Genomic DNA, 21,306 nt, shown 5'->3' with positions numbered 1-21,306 from the left:
TTAATTAAATTAAATTTAAAACTAAATTTATTTATATATTTATTAAAAAAAGAGAGGAAGAAGATGAACATTGTAGGTGACTGAGGGCTAAGCCTTCGTCGCCTCCTCCCCACACGGGAGGGCCGCCACCTCACCCCAAATGCGGCGGCCGGCGGGGCCCTCACCACTCGGTCGGCCGAGGTCGCTGGCCCCTAGTCCCCCACCGTCACCAGCCTTTTCTAGCAACATTGGGGAGGCAGCGCGACAAGGGCTCAACCTCGCCTTCGCCTCCTCCTCCTTTTGTTTAATTTTTTATTTTATTTTCATGAGTATGAATATTTCAATTTAATTAATATTTATATTAAAATTTAAAAAAGACAAAACGACATCGTTTTGGTTCTTTATCGCCAACTCAGCTCTTTGGCATGCCACGTAGGCAAATTATATTATTAAAAAATTAACACGTAGAATTTTCGGTCGCCTTCATCCGACTTGGCACTCAAGTGTCCCATTTTTCAAAAAAAAAAAAAAAAAAAAAAAAAAAAAAAAAGTGGCACTTAAATATTACTTTCGTAACTTTTAGCATTTAAGTATCCCTCCGTGCCAAGTTGTGACACTTCAGGTGTTTGGTTCCCAATTTTATTCGTTTTCCAATCACAAAAATGGCATGTTATTCGATTTCTACAACTTTGTTTGATGGAACTGACTCCTCTCAAGTGTATAATTTGAAAAGACATGTGACAAGAATGACACAAGCTGAAGGGTCAATTGATACACATTATAATGGTCTTCAAGATTTATGGAGAGAAATTGACTTATGTCACCTTATCCCAATGGAATGTCCCACTTGGCTATACAGGAAGATAGATTATATATTTTTCTTGGATGGGTTGGATGATCATCTAGATAAGATACGGGCTAATATGCTTCAAATTCTACCTTTCCCTATGGTTGAACAAGCCCATGCTCATGTCTGAAGGGAGGATGCAAGACAAGTAGTTATGATAGCAAGCATGAAATTTACACATGCCAGTTCCATGGCCTCGAAAAGAGTCTAGACAGAACCTCAGCGACCACTGACACTCTAGATTTTCAAAGCCGGTTCTTCCTCTCCGAGAGGTGAAAAGATGAATATAACCTCAAAGGCCAAGGCACAATTGGAAGGAGGCTTTACACATTATGGAAACATGAAGCATACTCATGAAACCTGATTTAAGTTACATTGGTACCTAGAATGGTGGAAAGAACTCAAGGCATGAAAAGAGTCTAATAGTGGGTTGGGATGAGCTTCTTTGGTAAATGCAAAACCTCACCTATCTTTAATTCCACAAGTGGAATCATCAAGTAATTCAACTCTCAATAAGCAAGGTAATTGTGATTATGCATGGGTTATCTATAATCAAGATAATTACAGTGGATGGATTGTGGACTCGAGAGCAACTAATCACATGACATTCAGTTCAAATGAATTCGTCAAGATTACTAACCAAGACAAGGTAGTGTTGCCAATGCTAATAGGGTCATACACCTTGTTACAGGAGCTAGGACTGTTGCTCTCTCACCCTTTTTCTCTTCATCCAATACTTTGTTGGTTCCATCTCTCTCGAATAAATCGATGTTTATAGGCCAAGCCACTGAAGAGCTAAATTGTGTTGTTTTAGTCTATCCTACTTTTTATCCTTTGCAGGATATTCTCACAAAGGAAATGAATGGGCGTGGTATCAAGAGAAGGATTATACTACATGGATGATTTTAGTCCTAGTAAAGCAAACAATGTGCAATACTCAACTAATATCAAGGGAAGATAGATTTAGCTATGGCATTGTTTATTGGGACATATGTCATCAGTTATATGAAGTATCTATTTCTTAATCTATTTTCCAACTTACAGGAATTAGCTTTTAAATGTGAAATTTGCATTTTGGCGAAAAGTCATAGTGTACCTTTCGCAATAAGCCTGCATAAAAGTGATATTCACTTTGTGTTAATTCATTCTAATGTTTGGGGACCCTCTCCAATTACTGTTGTTTTCAAAATTCTTTGGTTTGTGACATTTGTTAACGATTGTACTCAAATGACTTGGTTATACTTGCTGAAGCACAAAGTTGATGTGTTGCGAATGTTTTGAACTTTTCATGCTATGATTTAGACTTGATTTTTAGCTAAAAGTCAAATTCTTTGTTTTGACGATGGTGGAAAGTATGTTGATAGGGAATTTCAAAATTATTTTGAGAATCGTGAACTTCTTTATGAAAACTCTTATACTCAAACACCACAATAGAATGGAGTTGTTGAATAGAAAAACAAACATATCTTGGAAACTACTCATGCATTATTGATTGGTTCACATATATTGAATAGATACTGGGACAATGCTGTGGTCACAACAATATGTCTATTGAACCAGATGCCTTCAAAGGTGTTGAATTTCAAGACTCTATTATAAGTCCTTTCCAACCATGTCACTCTTCCATCTATTTTGCTGATTCCTCCCCAAGTTTTGGGATGTGTTGCTTTTGTTCATCTCCATAAAAATCAACGTACTAAGCTTGACCTTTGTTTGGTTCACTATTTTTTTTTTTTTTAGGGTATGGCAGACAAAAAATGGGATATCGATATTTCAATCTTGCCACCAAGCGTACCCATGTCACCATGGACATAACCTTCATGGAATCTAAAAGTTTTTTTTTTTTTTTTTTAATCATTATCAGCATCCAATTCTTCCTTTTGGGGGGAGATACTAGTTGAAAGACAGAATTGGTGGGATTGCGTTGTATCCAAAGACACTCTAGTACAAACTGAAACTAGACAACCTAACAATCAAGTGAGTGAAAAAAGTGAAGCAATGGTTAGTGAGGAGGATAGGATTTATATTGAGTGAGAAGCTAGTTAAATAGTAAGAATTGACAATGATGGTACCACATAGATTGTTGAACTCCTCACTCTTCAGTACGCAACGACCCGTCTCCTAAGAATAATCTTGAGGTAAGCTCTCCTACTACACCTTCTCTTGATGACTTGAGTACCTCTGTCAGTTACTACTTACATTTCAGGCAGAATCGTGGAAAGTCCCCAAATTAGTACTCATCGGATTTTGAGGAAAGGAGATCAAAATATCATATTGCAACTCATGTATTAGCTTGGAGTTATCAAAACCTCTCTAGGCATTTGAATACAACATGTCTTCAGTCCATGTTGCCAATGGAATACAAGAAGCCTTAGTAGATCCGAAGTGGATGTAATTGATAAAAGAAGAAATGGAGGTGCTAAAGAAAAATAAAACAAGGAATCTTGTTCCATTGCTGGATAGAAAATAGACGATTAGGTGCAAATGGGCTTTCTCCATTAAACATAAGGTAGACAGATCTATTGAAAGATGTAAGGCGAGACTTGTGGCAAAGGGATATACACAAACATATGACATAGACTATCAAAAGACTTTTTTTTACCAATGGTGAAATTGATCACTATCAGGGTCTTATTGTCTCTGGCTGCAAATTTAGACTGGCCATTATACCAGCTTGCCTTTTTTTTTATGGCGACCTTGAGGATGAGATTTATATGGATATTCCACTAAGGTACACTGTTTTCTAAAAAAATAGGGGTTGTGTTTAAGTTGCAACATTGTATGGTCTAAAACAATCACCCTGCACATGGTTTGGATAATTCAGCTTGGTTATGAAGAAGTACGGTTTTTACTAGAGTAATTTAGATCATACTCTATTCTTGAAAAAACGACGGGGAAAGGTAATGGCTTTAATAATTTATATGGACGACATTATTATCAAAAGGAATAACATGGGAGAGATCTCTAGACCCCAAAATAGATGGGCGATGGAGTTTGAAATGGAGAATCTTGGGAGTCTCGAACATATGGTATAGACTATTAAGAGACTTTTATGGATTGATTGATTGAGAATCAATGTCTTTGGACTTAGGGCATGAATCCATAATTCTTTTGCTTGTGATTTTTAGATGGATGTTATAGGATTGATGCATGTACACGGTGTAAACCAAAAGAATACACCTAGACCCTAATTGATACATGGGGTATGTAACTTTGATACATGATTTATGTGGCCGTGGGCTCTTAGCTAACTAAGGTGGTGTAATTTTCTCATGGTGTTAGTATTAATATGATAATTAATTTATGGTGCCATCATGAATTGATTGATGCCATAAAAGATATGCTTAAATGAATCATGATTCCATACTTCAAAATTCTAGTGTAGAAGAATTTAAGTTTTTTTTTTTTTTTACAATGAAATCATGAAAATTACTGGTGTACTTAAGAGAAAAAGGAACTTGCCAAATTTGCTCGTTCAGTTTCATCCATGATAATAATAAAGTAAAAGAATGGAACAATTGATTGAGAATAACTAAAATTATTAATTTCTAATCATGCACGAATTTTATAATATTTGGGTATATTGGGCAAGGTAATTCGCAAAATTTAATCGTGGTCGATTCTTTTCTATTTAATGAAAGTTAGGGAATGCCTTCCTTTACTTATCCGGATAAGTGACTTTTTTGCCTATTTAGATTAATTGAATCTACAAGTCCCTCACCAATATCAATATGTATAAAGAAACCGTACATTTTCTTTGGGAAGTGTGTGACTCGGGCCTCTTCATTTGGGTCTGGGCAGGCGGTGGAGGGTAAGAAAAGAAAAAGGGAGACTGAAGAGATGCATTAGTGCATCAAGTACTTGGAAATGAAACTTTAGATTCCAAGAGGGAGATGGACACTCCGGCAGCGCTTCATGAAATGCAATCTATGAATGTGAGTTTCTTGATTTCTATCAATTAGCGATTGAATAACTGCCTTTTTGAAAATGAATAAATGCTATAAATTCAAAAACTTGGAAAGATAATTTCTATCAATTAGTGATTATAAAGAAACTGTACATTTTCAAGTCTTTAACCAAAAATTAAATTACTAGTACCGAAATAACTTATAGTCGTAACTCTTGGTCTTCTGAGTCTAAACACCTTCAGACTTTACCTCTGAGTATGAGCACCTTCAGACTTTACTGGATAAAAGATGTGATATTCAATCTGGTGCGAATAGACTCAAATAGGTTTTTCTCCAGTGGTTTTGTAAATATGTTTGCCAGTTGATTCTTTGAATCAATGAAATGAATCATAACTTCTCCATTTTGAACATGATCTCTAATAAAGTGATGTCGAATCTCTATGTGCTTTGCTCTTGAATGAAGAATTGGATTCTTTGTGAGATTAATTGCGCTGGTGTTGTCATATTTGATCTCGGTGCATGAGTCTTCGATTACAAAGTCTCTCAGTTATTGTTTTATCCATAAGATTTGAGAACAGCAACTCCCAAGAGCCACATACTCTGCTTTTGTTGTTGAAAGAGTTACGATACTTTGCTTCATTGAGAACCAAGATACTATCCTATTTCCTAGCAATTGACAAGTATCGGAAGTACTCTTTCTATCAGCTTTGCAACCCACTAAATCTGCGTCTGAATATCCAAGGAGAGTAAAGTCTATTTCTTTAGGAGACCACAGACCTAACTTTGAAGTAGTTGCAACGTATTTGATGATGTGTTTTGCAGCACTTAGATGAGATTCTTTGGGATTTGATTGAAATCTAGCACAAATGCAAACACTAAACAAAATGTCAGGTCTAGAAGCAGTAAGATAAAGAAGTGAATCGATAATACTCCCGTAAAGCTTCTAGTCCACTTTCTTTCCTCATTCGTCTTTGTCTAGCTTCGAAGAACTTGACATTGGTATCTCAGTCTTTTTGCAATTCTCTAATCCGAACTTTTTAACGAGATCTTTTGCATATTTTTCTTGATGAATGAAAATTCCTTCCTTCAATTGTTTCACTTGTAATCCGAGAAAGAAAGATAGCTCACCCATCATGCTCATCTCAAATTCATCCTGCATAGACTTAGAAAACTTCTTGCACAGGTTTTCGTTAGGTGATCCAAATATGATATCATCAACATAGATTTGAACAAGTAAAAAGTTTTTACCTTCTCTTTTAATAAACAATGTAGTATCCACTTTTCCTTTGACAAAACCATTTTGAATTAAAAACTTACTTAACCTGTCATACCATGCTCGAGGTGCTTGTTTTAATCCATATAAAGTCTTTTTCGGTTTGAATACCGAGTCCGATCTCTTTGGGTCTTCAAATCCAGGAGGTTGTTTCACATAGACTTCTTCTTGGATAAATCCATTTAAGAATGCACTTTTGACATCCATTTGGAATAATCTGAAAATTTTATAATAGGCAAAAGCAAGCAATAATCTAATTGCTTCTAACCTTGCTACTAGTGTGTAAGTCTCATCATAGTCTATCCCTTCTTCTTGCGTATATCTTTTGGCCACGAGTCTTGCTTTGTTTCTGACCACCTTTCCTTTTTCGTCCATCTTGTTCCTGAAAACCCATTTAGCTCCAATAATGGATTTTACCTTTTGGTTAATGTTGAACTGTCTGAGTTCTTCTTGCATAACTTCAATTCAGCTTTCGTCAGCTAAAGCTTCTTCTATACTTTTGGGTTCTATTTCAGAAATAAGTGCAATGGCGCTACACTCTTCTTGCTTTTTGGATCTGGTGCGAATCTCTTCATCAATGTCACCGATGATGAGTTCTTTGGGATGACTAGACTTGTGTTTCCAGTTACTAGTCGATCTGACAGTTTACTGATCTTCTACTTTAGTTGATTCTTCAACTTCCGTTCGTTGTTTGTTCTTCAGAAGCCTGAGCCACTTCAGGGGAGGTAGACTTTGTAAAGTCTGGAGCAGGTTCAGATTCTTCAGGTTGAGTTTGAATCAATTGATTCTGCAAAGAGTCTTGGAATTTAACGTTCATAGATTCTTCCACAGACTGAGTCTTTTTGTTGAATACTCTGTAGGCTTTGCTTGAAGTTGAGTAGCCAAGGAAAATTCATTCGTCTGATTTCTCTTCAAACTTACCAGTTCGATCGTTTGCATTTTTCAAGACAAAACATTTGTAACCAAACACATGAAAATAATAAACAATTGGCTTCTTTCCTTTGAATAACTCATAGAGAGTTTTCTCCAAAATAGTTCTTAAGAATACTCTGTTAATAATATAACAAGTTGTAGAAACTACTTCAGCCCAAAAATGAGAAGAAATATTACTTTCAATTAAAATAGTTCTTGCCATTTCTTGCAAAGATCTATTCTTTCTTTCCACAACTCCATTATGTTCTGGAGTGTATGGAGAGGAGAAAACATGCTGAAAACTAGATTCATCATAGAATTTGGCAAAGTCTTGATTTTCAAACTCACCTTCATGGTCTGTCCGTATGCTTGAAATAGCATATCCTTTCTCATTCTGAACTTTCTTGGCAAACTTTGAAAAGTGAGAAAATGTTTCAGACTTATTTGCCAGAAAGTAAACCCAAGTAAATCGAGAATAAGCATTCACAATTACTAGGCAATATCTCTTTCCACCAATGCTTTGAGTTCTGATTGGTTCAAAGAGATCCATATGCAGAAGTTGCAAAACACGAGTAGTAGAAATTTGATTTATTGGTTTAAAAGAACTTATAACCTGTTTTCCCAACACACATGGTGTGCATAAGTCAGATTTTTTATACTTCAGGTTAGGCAGTCCACGAACAAGCTTATTTGATGAAATCTTAGCAATTTGCTTCATGTTGACATGGCCAAGTTTTCGATGCCAAAGATTCGCTTCATCTTGAATTGATAAGATTCGCTTCATCTTGAATTGATATTAGACATTGAGATCTTTCTAGTTTTATATCCAGAAAATAAATGTTCCCATGTCTTCGTCTAGTAAAAGATTGAAAAAGATCTTTACTAGTTCTCGAACATATTCTTTCTTGGAAATTGATTTTGAATCTAGTGTCACACAATTGGCTAATGCTGAGTAGATTGTAATTTAGTCATTCCACCAAGGAGACATTGTTGATTGTGAGACTTCCAATCTTTACAGTTCCACACCCAACAATTCTTCCTTTGCTGTTTCCACCAAAAGAGACTTTTCCACCATTTATTTGCACAAGTTTTATAAAACAACTTGAATCTCCAGTCATGTGTCTCGAACAACCACTATTCAAATACCCTTTAACATTTTTCTTGACAGTAACCTGCAATTAAAAAAGAAACTCAAGCCTTTTTTGGTACCCACATTTTCTTGGGTCCAGGAGAGTTAGTGCAATATACAGTCTTTGCCCATTCCTTCTTAACAGGTCTCCAAACCATATGACATTCATTCTCAAAATGTTCTTGTTGACACCTAAATTTTGCCTAATCATTTAGTAATTAATTGCATAAAAATTTAGGGATTAATCTTTAACCCCTAAGAAAAAAAATAGTAAAATTGCATTTCATGTAGTCGCATTTGCATCGGTACTAAAAGGCAACAAGAAGCAGGGGCTTGCGGTCGATTACATGCGCGAAAAGGATGGTCTTTCTCCGCTAGTCTGATCACGCAAAAGAGTGAAAAAAAAAATAGGAAGGAAGTTCTTGCACGTCTGTTGTTTCCCCCTCATTAATGCATGCACATGCATGCACAAATTCGGCAAAGCAAAATGAGCCCATGATATATTATATATTATGCTCTATCAAGTGTGGGTTATCAGTCTTGGTGAAGCAGCGAGAAATTTGCTGAAGAAAGAAGCCATAACAAGCAAGAAAAGTCAAAATTTGCAGCAATCCTATAGAAGGGAGGGACAAGTAGCCACAAGCATGAAGCAAAGAAAAAAGAATCCATGAGCGTCTACTTTTTCTCTCCCTCATTAATGCATGCACATGCATGCACAAAATGGGGAAGACGTGAGAAGATACGCAAGAAAAAGGGGGGGAGAAGGAAAATTCACTGGAGAGGTTTGTGAGAAGAGAGTCCGTAGAGAGACACACGAGTGGAGAGAAAGGAGGAGATTAAAAAAAGCAAGGGACTCTCGTCAGGGAGCCAAAAAAAAAGAGAAAAATTTCATGGGGAGGAGGCCAGAGGAGTTAAGAAAAAATCTATGAAAAGGCCCGCAGAGAGACATACAGACGAGTGAAAAAGAAGAAGAAGAGATTAAGAGAGATAGAGAGTCTCGGAAAAGAAAAAAAAAAAAGAAAGAAATCAGGTACAAGAGCTGAACAAAACAGAAAAAGTACACCGAAAAGAAGAAGCGAGAGAAAAGAAAAGCAAAAAAAAAAAAAAAAGGAGAGAAGAAAGAACATTCTTGTTCTTCTTCTTTGTGAGGCTTCTGCCGTCGACCCCTCGCGGCCCGCGCTCACACCGTCGCGCCTCCACCTCCGCCGTGCACCGCCTCACCTGCTGTGTGCACCAACCCACGACGACCCGACGCCGCTCCTTCTCCGCCCGCCCGCTGCTGTCTCGCCGCTCCACCGCTCCTCCGCCAACACTACCGCAAACCCGCGACACCGGGACCGGAGGCCGAGCCACCGCACGCCCGAGCGACTCTACCGCTGCCGCTTCGCTCTGCCCGTGACTCGCAGCGGTCGAGCCCCGTTCGTCGTCTCCGAGCGCGCCACCGTCTCCGCTCGCCACCGCCGCTTCGCAAGCGGCACCTCCGCCGTTGCCGCGAGCACCAGGCGGCTTCGCCCACCACTGCTGCCGTTAAGCCCACCGTGACCTGCAGCCCGGCCCCGTCGCCTTACGTGGGTGCGCTCCCTGTGTCGCTCGCCGTGCGGAATCCGACCCGCTGCCCGACGCCGGTCACCCCGTGCGAACACCGCCACGCCTCCGCCTCTGCTCCGCCATGCTTCGCCGGTCCCTCGCCGTAGCCTGCACCGACCCGCGACCACCTTGCTGCTGCACCCGGTCCGACGCCTCGAGCCCGCGCTGCTTGCTCTTCGCCCGAGCACTAGCAGGCAAGACTCCCGGACACCCGCAACCCGGCGGAGTCACCTCGCTCGTCGCCACCACCGCAGAACCGTTGCACCAGCCCGCCCGAACGTCCCACTTCTGCCCCGCGCCGCCGCCACTCGGTCCGCCAAGCACCACCAGCCACGACGCCTTTGCTGTCCCGAGCTTGCGACTCGACACCAGCCCGCTCGTTGCTCCGCCGAGTCCACCAGCTCTCCCTCATGAGTTGCTGCGCCTGAGCTGCCCCCACAAAGCCCGCGACGAGCTTAACTAGAAGCTCGCCCTCCGCTCTCTCCCGCACCGGCGGTGGTTTCTTCCGCTTTGCCGCTGCTGGTCCGTGTTTGTTGCCACTCGCCGGAGCTCCGGTTGACGGCGAACCACCACCGGCAGCAACCCACCACCACAACCACCTTCCTTATCCGCACCGCGCCTCCATCGTGGTCTACAAAGTACTGCTCGTTAAGGCAAATTTGGAAAAAAATTCAAATTAGGTAGGTTTATTATATTTTCTTAGGTAGAATTATTTCATTATGTTTTTTAATATTTTGTCCTTTTGTTTGAATTAGTCCTTAATGCATGTTTGAAAATCCCCGACGTATCACCTAATTCGCAATCGCACAATGATTTTTTTTATTTCATCTATAAGGCTTTAGATGGAATAATTAATCACGCGGAATAAAATTGATATCTTGGTCTTTAAGGCTTAAGATCAATTTATTGATTTTATTAGCGAAACAACCATGGAGGATTTTGTTTTCTAATTGCTTTATTTATTTCAAAAATACAAAAAAATTGCATTTGCATATCATGTAGATTAGAATTGATTTTTCTAGACAAAATTGCATGATAAAATAGTTTGTTTTTTAAATGCATGTTTATATAGTATCTAGGTTAGATAATATCTTTTGAAATAAATTGCATGATGAGATAATTTTCTAAGTTAAGATAGGACTTAGATTAGTCTAATCCTAACTTAAAATAGATAATATCTCACTTTAGTTAGATTCTTTATATTTTAGCAATCTTAATTACGAATTTATATATAAAAAATAAAAAATAAAAATACAAAAAAAAATCAATCATGCGCATGTCATGTAGAATTAGGCTCATGAAATGCACGTCATTTAGTAATTATCGCTAGGTTCATTTAATTAGAAATTGCCCGTCATTAGAATTAGGCCATTTGGTTAATTTAGATTGCACATTTAATTATTGGACAATTTTCATTTCGAATTTCATGAAAAATACCAAAAAGAATTGTCTTAGAATTAATTTTATTCTCTAGGATATATTGCATGCTTATTAAGAAAACACAAAAAACATCGCATTTGCATCATATAGTTTAGGCCATATTATCATGTCATATTATTCCATGTTAGATTAGTAGCATGCATTGCGTATTCCATGATTTTTATTAAACAAGTGAAAACAAAAAAAGAAATTGCGTGCTAATTAGAAATCATATCTAGATCTGTTGATGTGAATTATGATCTAATAATGCAGATGCTTTCGTTGCTACGAGGTAAGTCCCCGCATTTTATTTATTTATTTGCTTTCCTTGGGTGTTAAATTGGTGGATTGCGCACCCGCATGATCACATCACATGTTAGGGAAATTGATTTAAAATCAATCCAAAACTGCCTGCAAAAACATTTTTTGAAAATAAAAAAATGGTACCGAAAGGGCATTAGAGAAATCTAATGTAACCAAGTCCCCGAACTCACAATCTCTGGTTCGTAGGAGTGAAGTAATTCTCCCATTACTTTACTTGGGTTTCTAATCGACCCACCAAAAATAGATTAGTGGCGACTCCATGATAAACATCATTTGCATATTAAGAACTTGAACCTAAGTCGCGAATGGTATGGGCTTCGGAGAGCCCGAGTTAAGTCTAGGCTTAACAATCCATTAGTCGAACCCTTAGGTGGTCCAACCCGCTTCGGGAGGTCGCGACAGGTTACGAGTTGTTGCGGTTTGAACATTTGAGAGCACTTCGACCAACAGGTTTTACAAAGACTTTTTGAAAATGGTTTTTGTAAGAAGTTTTTGTAAGTCTTTGTTTGATTATTTCCTTTACTTTTGGAAATTCAATTAGAGGCATAGTTTCTAAAGTCATTCCCAAGCCTGATTTATTGAAATAAGGTCTTTGTACTGAAAAAATATTTTCCAACTTTTCAGATCCTATTGAAAACCTTTTTGAGATATTTGAAATGTCCTTTTTTTAAAAAATGTATTTTCTTTTGAAAGAGAGTCTGCATTTTCTTTTAAAAAATACAAAAATTTTGTCTAGATTTTCAAACTTTTCTTTCCAAGAATTTTCCTATTGCTTAAGTGTGTAGAATTCTCCATTTTTAGCTCGGAAATACTTTTAAGAGAGGTTTTGAGACTAAGACAAAGTTCATCAATGTATTTCGAGACTTTAGTAGGAATTTTTAAATTGCTTACCTTGATTTTGCTATCTGAGTCTGAGTCTGAATCTATCTCAGAGTCTGAGCCTGATTCTGATTTTACCATTAGACAAATATTGGCATAATCTTCATCACTTTCTTCGCATTCAGTATCACTCCATGTCTCTGCTTTGAGTGCCTTTCTGTATTTCTCAGCTCTTCCCTTCTTTTTCTTCAACAAAGGATAGTTGGGTCTAATGTATCCCTTTTTCTTGCATTCAAAACATATCACATCTTTGTTGGCTTCATCATCCTCAATTGATTTGTTTTGAAATTTTTGAGTGCTTTGCTTCTTCCAATTGAATCTTCTTCCATTTTTGTTCAGTTTCCTGAACCTCCTTATCATAAGTGCTAGCTCTTCATCATCCATATCATCTTCAGAGTCTGTAACATCATAATCATCGTTAGATTTTAAAGCAATTGACTTCTTACCTTTGAGATTTCTTCCTCGTTGATTTGCTCCACTTCATAAGACTGAAGTGTGCCAACCAGCTCGTCTACAGAAAGCGGCATGATCCTTTGAGTTTCCCTTATTGAAGTCTTCACGTGATTCCAGTCTTTGGAGAGTCCACGTAGCAATTTGTTAACCTTCATTAGTCCTGAGATTGGCTGTTCCTGATACTCTAGACCGTTTACAATCTTTGTAAAACGTCTCTAAACATGTCAGTGATAGATTCTCCTGGCTTCATCTTGAAGGCTTCATACTGTCTGAGTAGAATATTGATTTTTGTTTCTTTCACTCGATCAGTTCCTTCATAGGTAATGTGCAGCCTATCTCAGACTTCTTTGGCTGTTTCACAAGAAGAAATTATGTTATACTTAGTAGGAGATAAAGCATAATATAAAGAGTAAATTACTTTAGCATCAAAATCTTGTCTCTTGGTTATTTCTTCTTGTGTCATCTCGCTAGCGTCTGCAATTTCTTTTCCTCTTTCTGAAATTGATGCAGCTTTAGGAATGATTCATTTTTCTATTACATCCCATTCCAGATGATCTTTCAATTTTAGGAATGCCTTCATCTTGTTTTTCCATATGCTGTATTCATTTCCATCAAAGTAAGGAGGTCTAGTGTTACTCTGGCCTTCAACCAAACCTGGAGCCAACATACTAGCCATAGATCTTTAACTCAGAAGTAAAAACACTTCAATTGAATGAGTACACAGGCTCTGATACCAATTGATAGAGCTAGTAAGGACTTATAAAGGGGGTGAATAGGTGTTAAAAGAAGTTTTGCAAGATTTAATAAATTAACTCGTCTTTTGAGGAGAATAGACTGAAGATGTAAAAGACTATAAATAGTTATACAAAACTACGAATTAAAGTAAAGAGTTTTAGGAAAGAAAATTGAAACACAAGGTTTATAGTGGTTCTTCTTAAACCAAGCCTACGTCCACTTCCCGCACTGACAGCCCACTAGCTACATTTCACTAAGAATCAAAAGAGATTTTATAGTCTCACGTCCTTGATTCCACAGAGTAGAAACTCTACTACAGTTCCTCAAGGTCTCACGAGTGTTTGATCCCTCTTTTGAGTACAACTTAAGCTCAGCGATTGAAATAGTAAAGAACTAGGAGCTTCAGACTTAGGAATTTTTCTTTCATGCACACACTCGAATAACTTGAGCGTCTTCCTTATATACTCCTCCATGCCTTTATAACCATTGGCACTTTCCAAAGGAGTTTTTTTTAATCTACCTGTTGGACAGAATCAATCAAGGAGATCTCGAGTTATTTAAGGAATGTGATGATAGCCCACTAATCATGCTCGCCCATACAATCATGATCTAGGTTTCCATGAGTAGAACCTTCCATGTATACTTCGCTTTTCAACAAATCTTGATTATCCGAATTGATTCCAATAAGAATAATTGATCTCGATGTGCTATCTCTAGTCGTAAGATCTTCTATAAACCGTATGAACTGAATCCTTGAAGATAAACTCGCATCTAGATAAGTCTTCTCTTTGTTGGTTTAGAAACTATCAGTATGGGTTGACTTTGAGTCTTGAGTCTTGCGGTCTTCAGACTTTGATGACAGAGTCTGGAGTTCATCAGACTTTAACAGTTGAGTCTTGAAGTCTTCAGACTAGACTGATGGAAACGTTTTGTCAACTTCAAAATAATAAGGGAGTTTTCTCCAACAGAACCTGCCAGCAAAGTGCATTGAACTTCTTTCCTCATCATACTATTTTTTCTCCTCTGTTTTCTCAATACGCAGGAATGACGGAAACTTGTTCTTCACTAACGTTCATGACTCTTTATGACCCACATTTCTCGTTTTCCTACCAGCCCCTTCATTTTCATGTCGGAACATATCTCAGTTCAGTTCAAAGACCACGAGGCATTTGTGTCGGCAAACCTGCCCCACATGTTGAATTGAGGACAGATGGCGATGATTCAATTGGCGTTGGGAAAATTCTAACTAGAGGTCCATATTTGATGATTGGTACTGGCATCAAGTTCGGTCATCAGTCTCTAAAAATCATTCATGGTTTGACACTGGTGATGTTGGTTTCATTGATGAGCATGGTCAGCCGTGGCTCATTGGCCAAGAAAGTGGTCGGATCGAGACTGGCGGAGAAAATGTTTACCTTGAAGAGGTAATAGAATTTATCATGTATGAATTGGCTTAGAAATGATTTTTTTTTTCTTCTTTGACCAAGCATAGATTTCTGATGGGTAGAGGCAAATACTGGACCTGTTTTATTTTTCTATGTTTTCAATGATGAACCTGTTTATTTTCTCAAAATCATGTTTAGCTACCATGAAAAGATGTACTCTCAGCTCATTTTCCTGGGATGTGTTCTTGTTTCACAACATAGGTTGAGGCAATACTGTTACAACATCTAGGAGTAGCTGGAATCGTCATCGTAGGAATCCCTGAAGCTCACCTGACTGAGATGGTTGTTGGGTGTATTCCTGTGAAAGAGAACTGGCTTTGGTCTGATAAAAGCCATGAATTTGGAGCTGAAAAAGAAGAACGTTTGTTGTCTGATGAAATTCTTCGACAGTACTGCAGAGACAGGAACTTAACAGGGTATTGCTCTTTCAAATATGCAGCTACTTTGATCCTAAAAACTCTCTCTCTCTCTCTCTCTCTCTCTCAAACACACAACCCATGCACGCGGCCACGTGAACTCCTAGGCGTATGTTGATTGTTTAATGTTTTATCCATCATTATCGATCTTATCAACCAAAATAGTATATCATTACTTTCTTTGCAGGTTTAAGATACCAAAAACTTTCATTCCTTGGAAGAAGCCTTTCCCGACTACTAGGACAGGAAAAATACGAAGGGATGTAGTTCGCCAGGAAGTCGTTTCTCATGTTCGGTTCATACAAAGCAATTTATGACTGCTGACATTGTGACTTCCCAATTGAATGATGAAATATGAAATGACTCCGGTCTGGCTCTTATCGTTCTTCAATGCAAAACTCCCTCCCAGACAGATTCTGCATCATATTTTTAGAATAGGATTTTGCATCAGCTGTAAAATTTAGGAAGAAAGATGGTGGGGAATTGAGGTTTTCTGTTTGAGGGCTTTGAAATAGCCGATAAGCTCGAAATCACCTCTACAGCTATTACCAGAAGCCTCTAAAACGAAAGAGCCGCTTAACACAAATACCTCATGAGACACCAAAACAAGATGCTGTTCTCTCAAAACACAAAAAAGCTTGAACAAACAGGTAAGCTTGAAGACACAGGATATGCTAAACTTGTGTTCAAGAGAAAACGAGCCGGTTCAGCTTAGCCACGTAGTCATATCCACTCGTGCAATACGTATTATACACTCTTGACACTCCTCGCTTTTTGATGGAAAGTCACCATTAGTCTCGAGCATTCCCTGTACAATGGAAAATTAGCCAAAAGGAAATGACGCTAAGTCCCTAGAGGATATAAACAGAGAGATGAAAGATATAATAAACAATAAATTGAAGTCTCTCCCTACTTGCAAGATTCGTCAGGCACTACAATTGGTTAACTACTATAGATTATACAGCATGGCTTACACCCTTTAATAGTGGTCTAGGCAGTGTAACTTGCAACAGCAACCGATATTGAAGGTCGAAATGTGAGGATGTCACGCTAAACTAGGCAAAGATTGACGAAGAAAAAGGACAAGTGCTTGATTTGTTCGGAGGTACAAATAAAAACCCAAAGCAAATCGTGTTTGATACTAATGAAATAAGATCAAGGGAAAATTCAAATAAGGGTTTGAAGTGCTTTCATTTTCTCAAATAAGGGCTCGAAGTAGACTTTATTTCAAACAAGGGGCTGAAGTAATTATATCAGCCTCAAAGAATGGCCTGAAGTGATTATGATTATTTCAAATAAGGGCATAATCTCTCCCGTCTTTGGGGAGGGCCAGCAAGGCCTCGCCTTTGGTCGATAGGGGTCACTAGCCCTCGCTTAGACTTCGGCAACCCTATCGGTCGTCACCGTTGCCATTGCCATCGTCCCACTAGTGATGTGGTGGCGGCAATAGGGGGAGGGAGTCTTCCTGCCTATGTTTTCCTTTTTTTTTTTTTTAAGTTTTATTTTTATTTATTTTTACGAAAGAATAAAGAAAAATTAAAAAATTAAAAAGACGAAATTACCCTTCATAGTTGGTGAGTGCAGATCCTTATTTGAGATTGATATGGTTACTTCATGTCTTTATTTGAAACAATACCTACTTTGGGCCATTGTTTGAAAAAAAATGATTGCATTTCGGGCCCTTATTTAAAAAAAAAAAAAAAAATGAATGCACTTTAAGACTTTATTTGTAATTTTTCCTAAAATCAATTCATTTTGACAAAAAAAAAAAAAATCAATTCGTAACAACATCAAATAACATTAATATAATAAACCAAGTACCTTCTCATCAGATTTAGTTTCCTTAAGGAACTTCCAAATAAATGTGGACGAAGTCGCAATTGACAAGTCATATTCTGTAGTGTTCAATATCAATTCCTCCTGCATAATGCCAAAGGACAAAAAGAGTTATTTAAGAATAGAAAAGTTAATAGAGAAATAGAAACAGAAGCAGAATAAGGAATGAGTATTCCGCTTCATTTCGCTTCTCTCTAAAGTTTACCATTTCTAGAATCTCCTATACAGAGCACGAAATCTCCTCCACAGGGCACGATGTAAGCGCCAAGTTGGAAAACAAATCGACACAAAGGATGGATCGTCTTATTCCAACATACTTAACAGCCAATCGCAGGCCGGTTACTCCAACCAAATTCGTTTTCCTCTTTTCCACTGGATGAACGGCCAAATAGGACTATAAAAGATTGCTAAATATAGAGCCTCGGTTGGGAACTCGAACACCTCATGTGCGTAATTATGCGGCCAACGGCACTTTTTCCCGCCAAATCCCTCATTTCCTTTGTGATTTCAATTATCCAATTGGGATCCCCTTAATTGTTTTTCCTCCTTTGAATATTAACATACATTCAAGTATTTTTAAAATTGTTTTCCCCCTCACTAGGATGAGAAAGGTTTAGAATCATCATCTGCGTCGGTTTTTAACTACAATGGAGTGCCTAAGCTAAGCCTTTCTCGAGATCGATGGAGTGTGTGTAAGCTAAGCCTTTCTCCAGATCGACGAAGTGCCTAAGTGAAGCCTTTCTCGGGATCAATCACTCGCTCACCTGGATCATGAGAGAGAAAGTTTAGAGAGAGTAACTCTATGAGAGAATGCTTTCTATAGTAGAAATGTTTAGATGGATACAAATGAGAGGGAATGCTCCCACATCTATAAAAAAACCTCTTCCATTCGACCTTTGTTGACTCTAGATCTAATGGATGAGATTGCATCTCCCAATCCATCAACTACCAATATTTATGCCTAGAATGCTCTAGAACTCAGGATAATTACTATATCGCCAGTTCTTAAGAGTGTTCCGAGACCCCAGTAGGCCCGATCTTCTTGGATCACACATGGTCGTTCGATCACAGAAACCTCAAGACCGCGACACAACAAAGACTGTTATGAAATAAAAAACTTGGGACCTGTAAATCAGATTCTCTTGGTTCGACTAGCTAAATCCCTCCTTTCTTTTGTGATTTCAATTATTCTATGGGGATCCCTTTAATTGTTTTTCCTCCTTTGAATATTTACATACATTCAAGTTTTTATAAAATTGATTTCCCCTTCACTAGGACGAGAAAAGGTTAGAATCAAAATCCCTCGTCCATTAAATCGATTCAACTAAGTTGAATGACTCATGCACTTGGACTTTTCAAGCCCAAAACAAATGAAATTTTTAACAAAGTATGAATCTCAGCACATAGGTTCGCACATAATCTTTAATAATTTTTTCAAATATAAATTATATTTAAATTTTCACGGAAAAGTAAAAGTCAATCTTTACCTCATGATTTTGGTAAAGTATCAAATTCTTTTCTAATGGAAGATAATTATACCAACCATCAGTTTTTGAGGAAATAATAATAAATAATACTTTACAGTCTCTGACATACAAAGAAGAGGAAGACAAAATATATTTTCACCTTTATTTCAAAGACCACACTAGCCTATGTGGAGTCAGACTATTTTCCTTCCTAGCTGGATATTTTTTTAGGTTTGTCAAGGCAAATTGGAAGTCATAATATGACATAGTTCAATTGTTTCTTTAAGTATAGAAGGCTAACGGAAACGTCCTTCTAGGAAGATTACTTTTCTTTTTTTCTTTTTATGGAAAAAAAAATCACCAAGAACCCTAAACTATGCCTACTAAAACACATTTATTTCAAATGTTTTTTGATGACACAAAAAACCCCAAATTTGTAAAATATATTTATCTCAAATTTTTTTCTTGTGACATAAAAAATCCTAAATTTGTACTCATGTGGTACATTTACCACAAAATTTAAGATAAATGTGTTACATGGACATAAGTTTAAGATTTTTTGCACATAACCATTTGATACATCACATAGAAATTGAAATCGGTATTTATGATAACGTTGAATCATTGTTTTTCATTGATGAAGGTCCATCTAAGCAAACTTTTTGTGCCATTTCTTGTTATCAAACTCTTAGTGAAACTGACTCTGACTCAGATTCTGAAGATCTTTTCCATATAGCCCTCACTTCTTTAGAACAAGACCCCAATATATTATTAAGCCAAATCCATTGTCCCCATTTTCCTATAAAAATCTTAACATCAAAGTTTGCTAAACTAATCACAGTCATTACTTTTATAGACATTGGTGCAAGTTCTTCAATTCTAGACACAAAAGTTCTTCTTGAAGAATATTGGATTTTCTTTGTTCAATATTTCAATTTTGCCTCGAGATACTTTTTCTACAAATGTATGAACTACATAAGTAATTATTCATTTTTTCCCTCAGTACTCTATAATTACTAAAATCTTTGGCTAGTCTCCCCAACAAAATTCTGATCATTAGTTGGGATATCTCAATTTCCTCAACTCCGCATCATTCCTGGAAAATGCCTTGAGTATAGAGACCACTTTTCTGAATTTGTCAATATTCAAAGGCTTTTCTCTATCCAAATAAGCTTGTTAGATTCGATCAAGCAAAAGTTATTAGAATCATGTTCTAAATCTCATTCTGAATTCTCTAAAAATGTACTCATCCTTTGTGGAAGAATTCAAACTTTTTTGTTCGCCTCCCTTTAAAAAAAATGAAGATATAAATTCTATTTAGACAAGTCACATGGGAATGAATCCGGAACATCTTGCTTCTGTTTAGAAGGAATGCTCGAGCTGCTCCAACAAGACCTTATTAAAATCTCGGACTCTCAATGGACTTGTGAAGGTTTTTATATCAATAAATGAGCTAAGTAAAACATAAGTAAAATGCGACTAATAATAAATTACCAGCCTCTCAACCTTTTTCTCCAAGATGACAAGTTCCCTTCACCCTCAAGAAATTCCATTTTTACTGGATTATCCAAAGCCCACATCTATTCCAAATTTGATCTCAAAACCGAATTTTGGCAATTGGGTATTCATCCTGAAGATAGGCCCAAAATAGGGTTATGTATTCCAAACCAACATTTCCAATGGAAGGTCCTCCCTTTTGGTCTCAAAGTAGCTCCATCCTTATTCCAAAAGACCATGTGTCGAATATTTCAGTCAACCTTGTCAAGTATAGCAATCTACATTGATGATATCTTGCACTACAATCCGGATGAAGAATCTTACTGTCAACTTCTTGAAGTTCGCAGACATTGTAAAGAAGTATGAGATTATGTTTTCTCAAAAAAAGATGAACATTGTCTAAACAAAGATCAAATTTCTTGGTATGCACTATGTACTATCTAATGCCACACATTGCTCAAGAATTGCTAAAGTTTCCAGAAGAAAACTTCACAATAAAGTTAGTTTAGCAATTTCTTGGGATAATTAATTATTTTAGAGACTTTGTTTCCAGTTTTACAAAATTACTGATTCCATTGCAATCAATGCTAAAGAAGAATTCCCCACTTTGGGGAAAATCCCAAACCAAAGTAGTTGTGAAACTTAAGGAAATCATACAGACTCTTCCCTATTGCAAATTCCATCCATGGGAAAGAGAATCCTCTAGACTAATGCTGGTGATGAATATTGGGTGGCCATACTATTTGAAGAAATTGATGGTAAGCGACACATCTATGCTTATAAAAGTGGAAAGTTTTCCCAGACTGAAATATATCATCATTACACTTTCAAGGAAATTTTGGCGGTAAAAAATGGAATAATAAAGTTCGAGTTCCATCTTATTGACTATTATTTCCTGGTAGAACTAGACATGGCATATTTTTCTCAAATGATTAAGTTCAAATAGAAGCAGATTCCAAATTTCCAACTATTTTGATGGGCTGAATGGTTTTTGAAATATTCTTTCGAAACCAAACATATTGCTGGAAAGAAGAACTTACTTGCTGATTTTCTGTCCAAACCCAAGGCACCGGCAGAGACAATATGTACATTATGAGGCATGTTTTTCATACTTTTCATCACAACGAAAAAGTATAAGATCTAGAGAATGCGAGACTGGCCAAGTTTGGATAACCCCTAGGAAATTATTGAACAAATCCAA

General features: G+C 37.4%; 1 pseudogene; it reads left to right on the top strand.

Annotated features, from left to right (window-relative positions):
• LOC120286436 overlaps window positions 1–15,623 on the top strand; it is an 81,239-nt pseudogene extending 65,616 nt beyond the window's left edge.
• Window positions 15,624–21,306: the final 5,683 nt, after the last annotated feature.

Source organism: Eucalyptus grandis, chromosome 4 (genome assembly GCF_016545825.1).
Source record: "Eucalyptus grandis isolate ANBG69807.140 chromosome 4, ASM1654582v1, whole genome shotgun sequence".
Classification (NCBI taxonomy): domain Eukaryota; kingdom Viridiplantae; phylum Streptophyta; class Magnoliopsida; order Myrtales; family Myrtaceae; genus Eucalyptus; species Eucalyptus grandis.
This window is presented reverse-complemented; position numbering and strand designations above follow the sequence as displayed.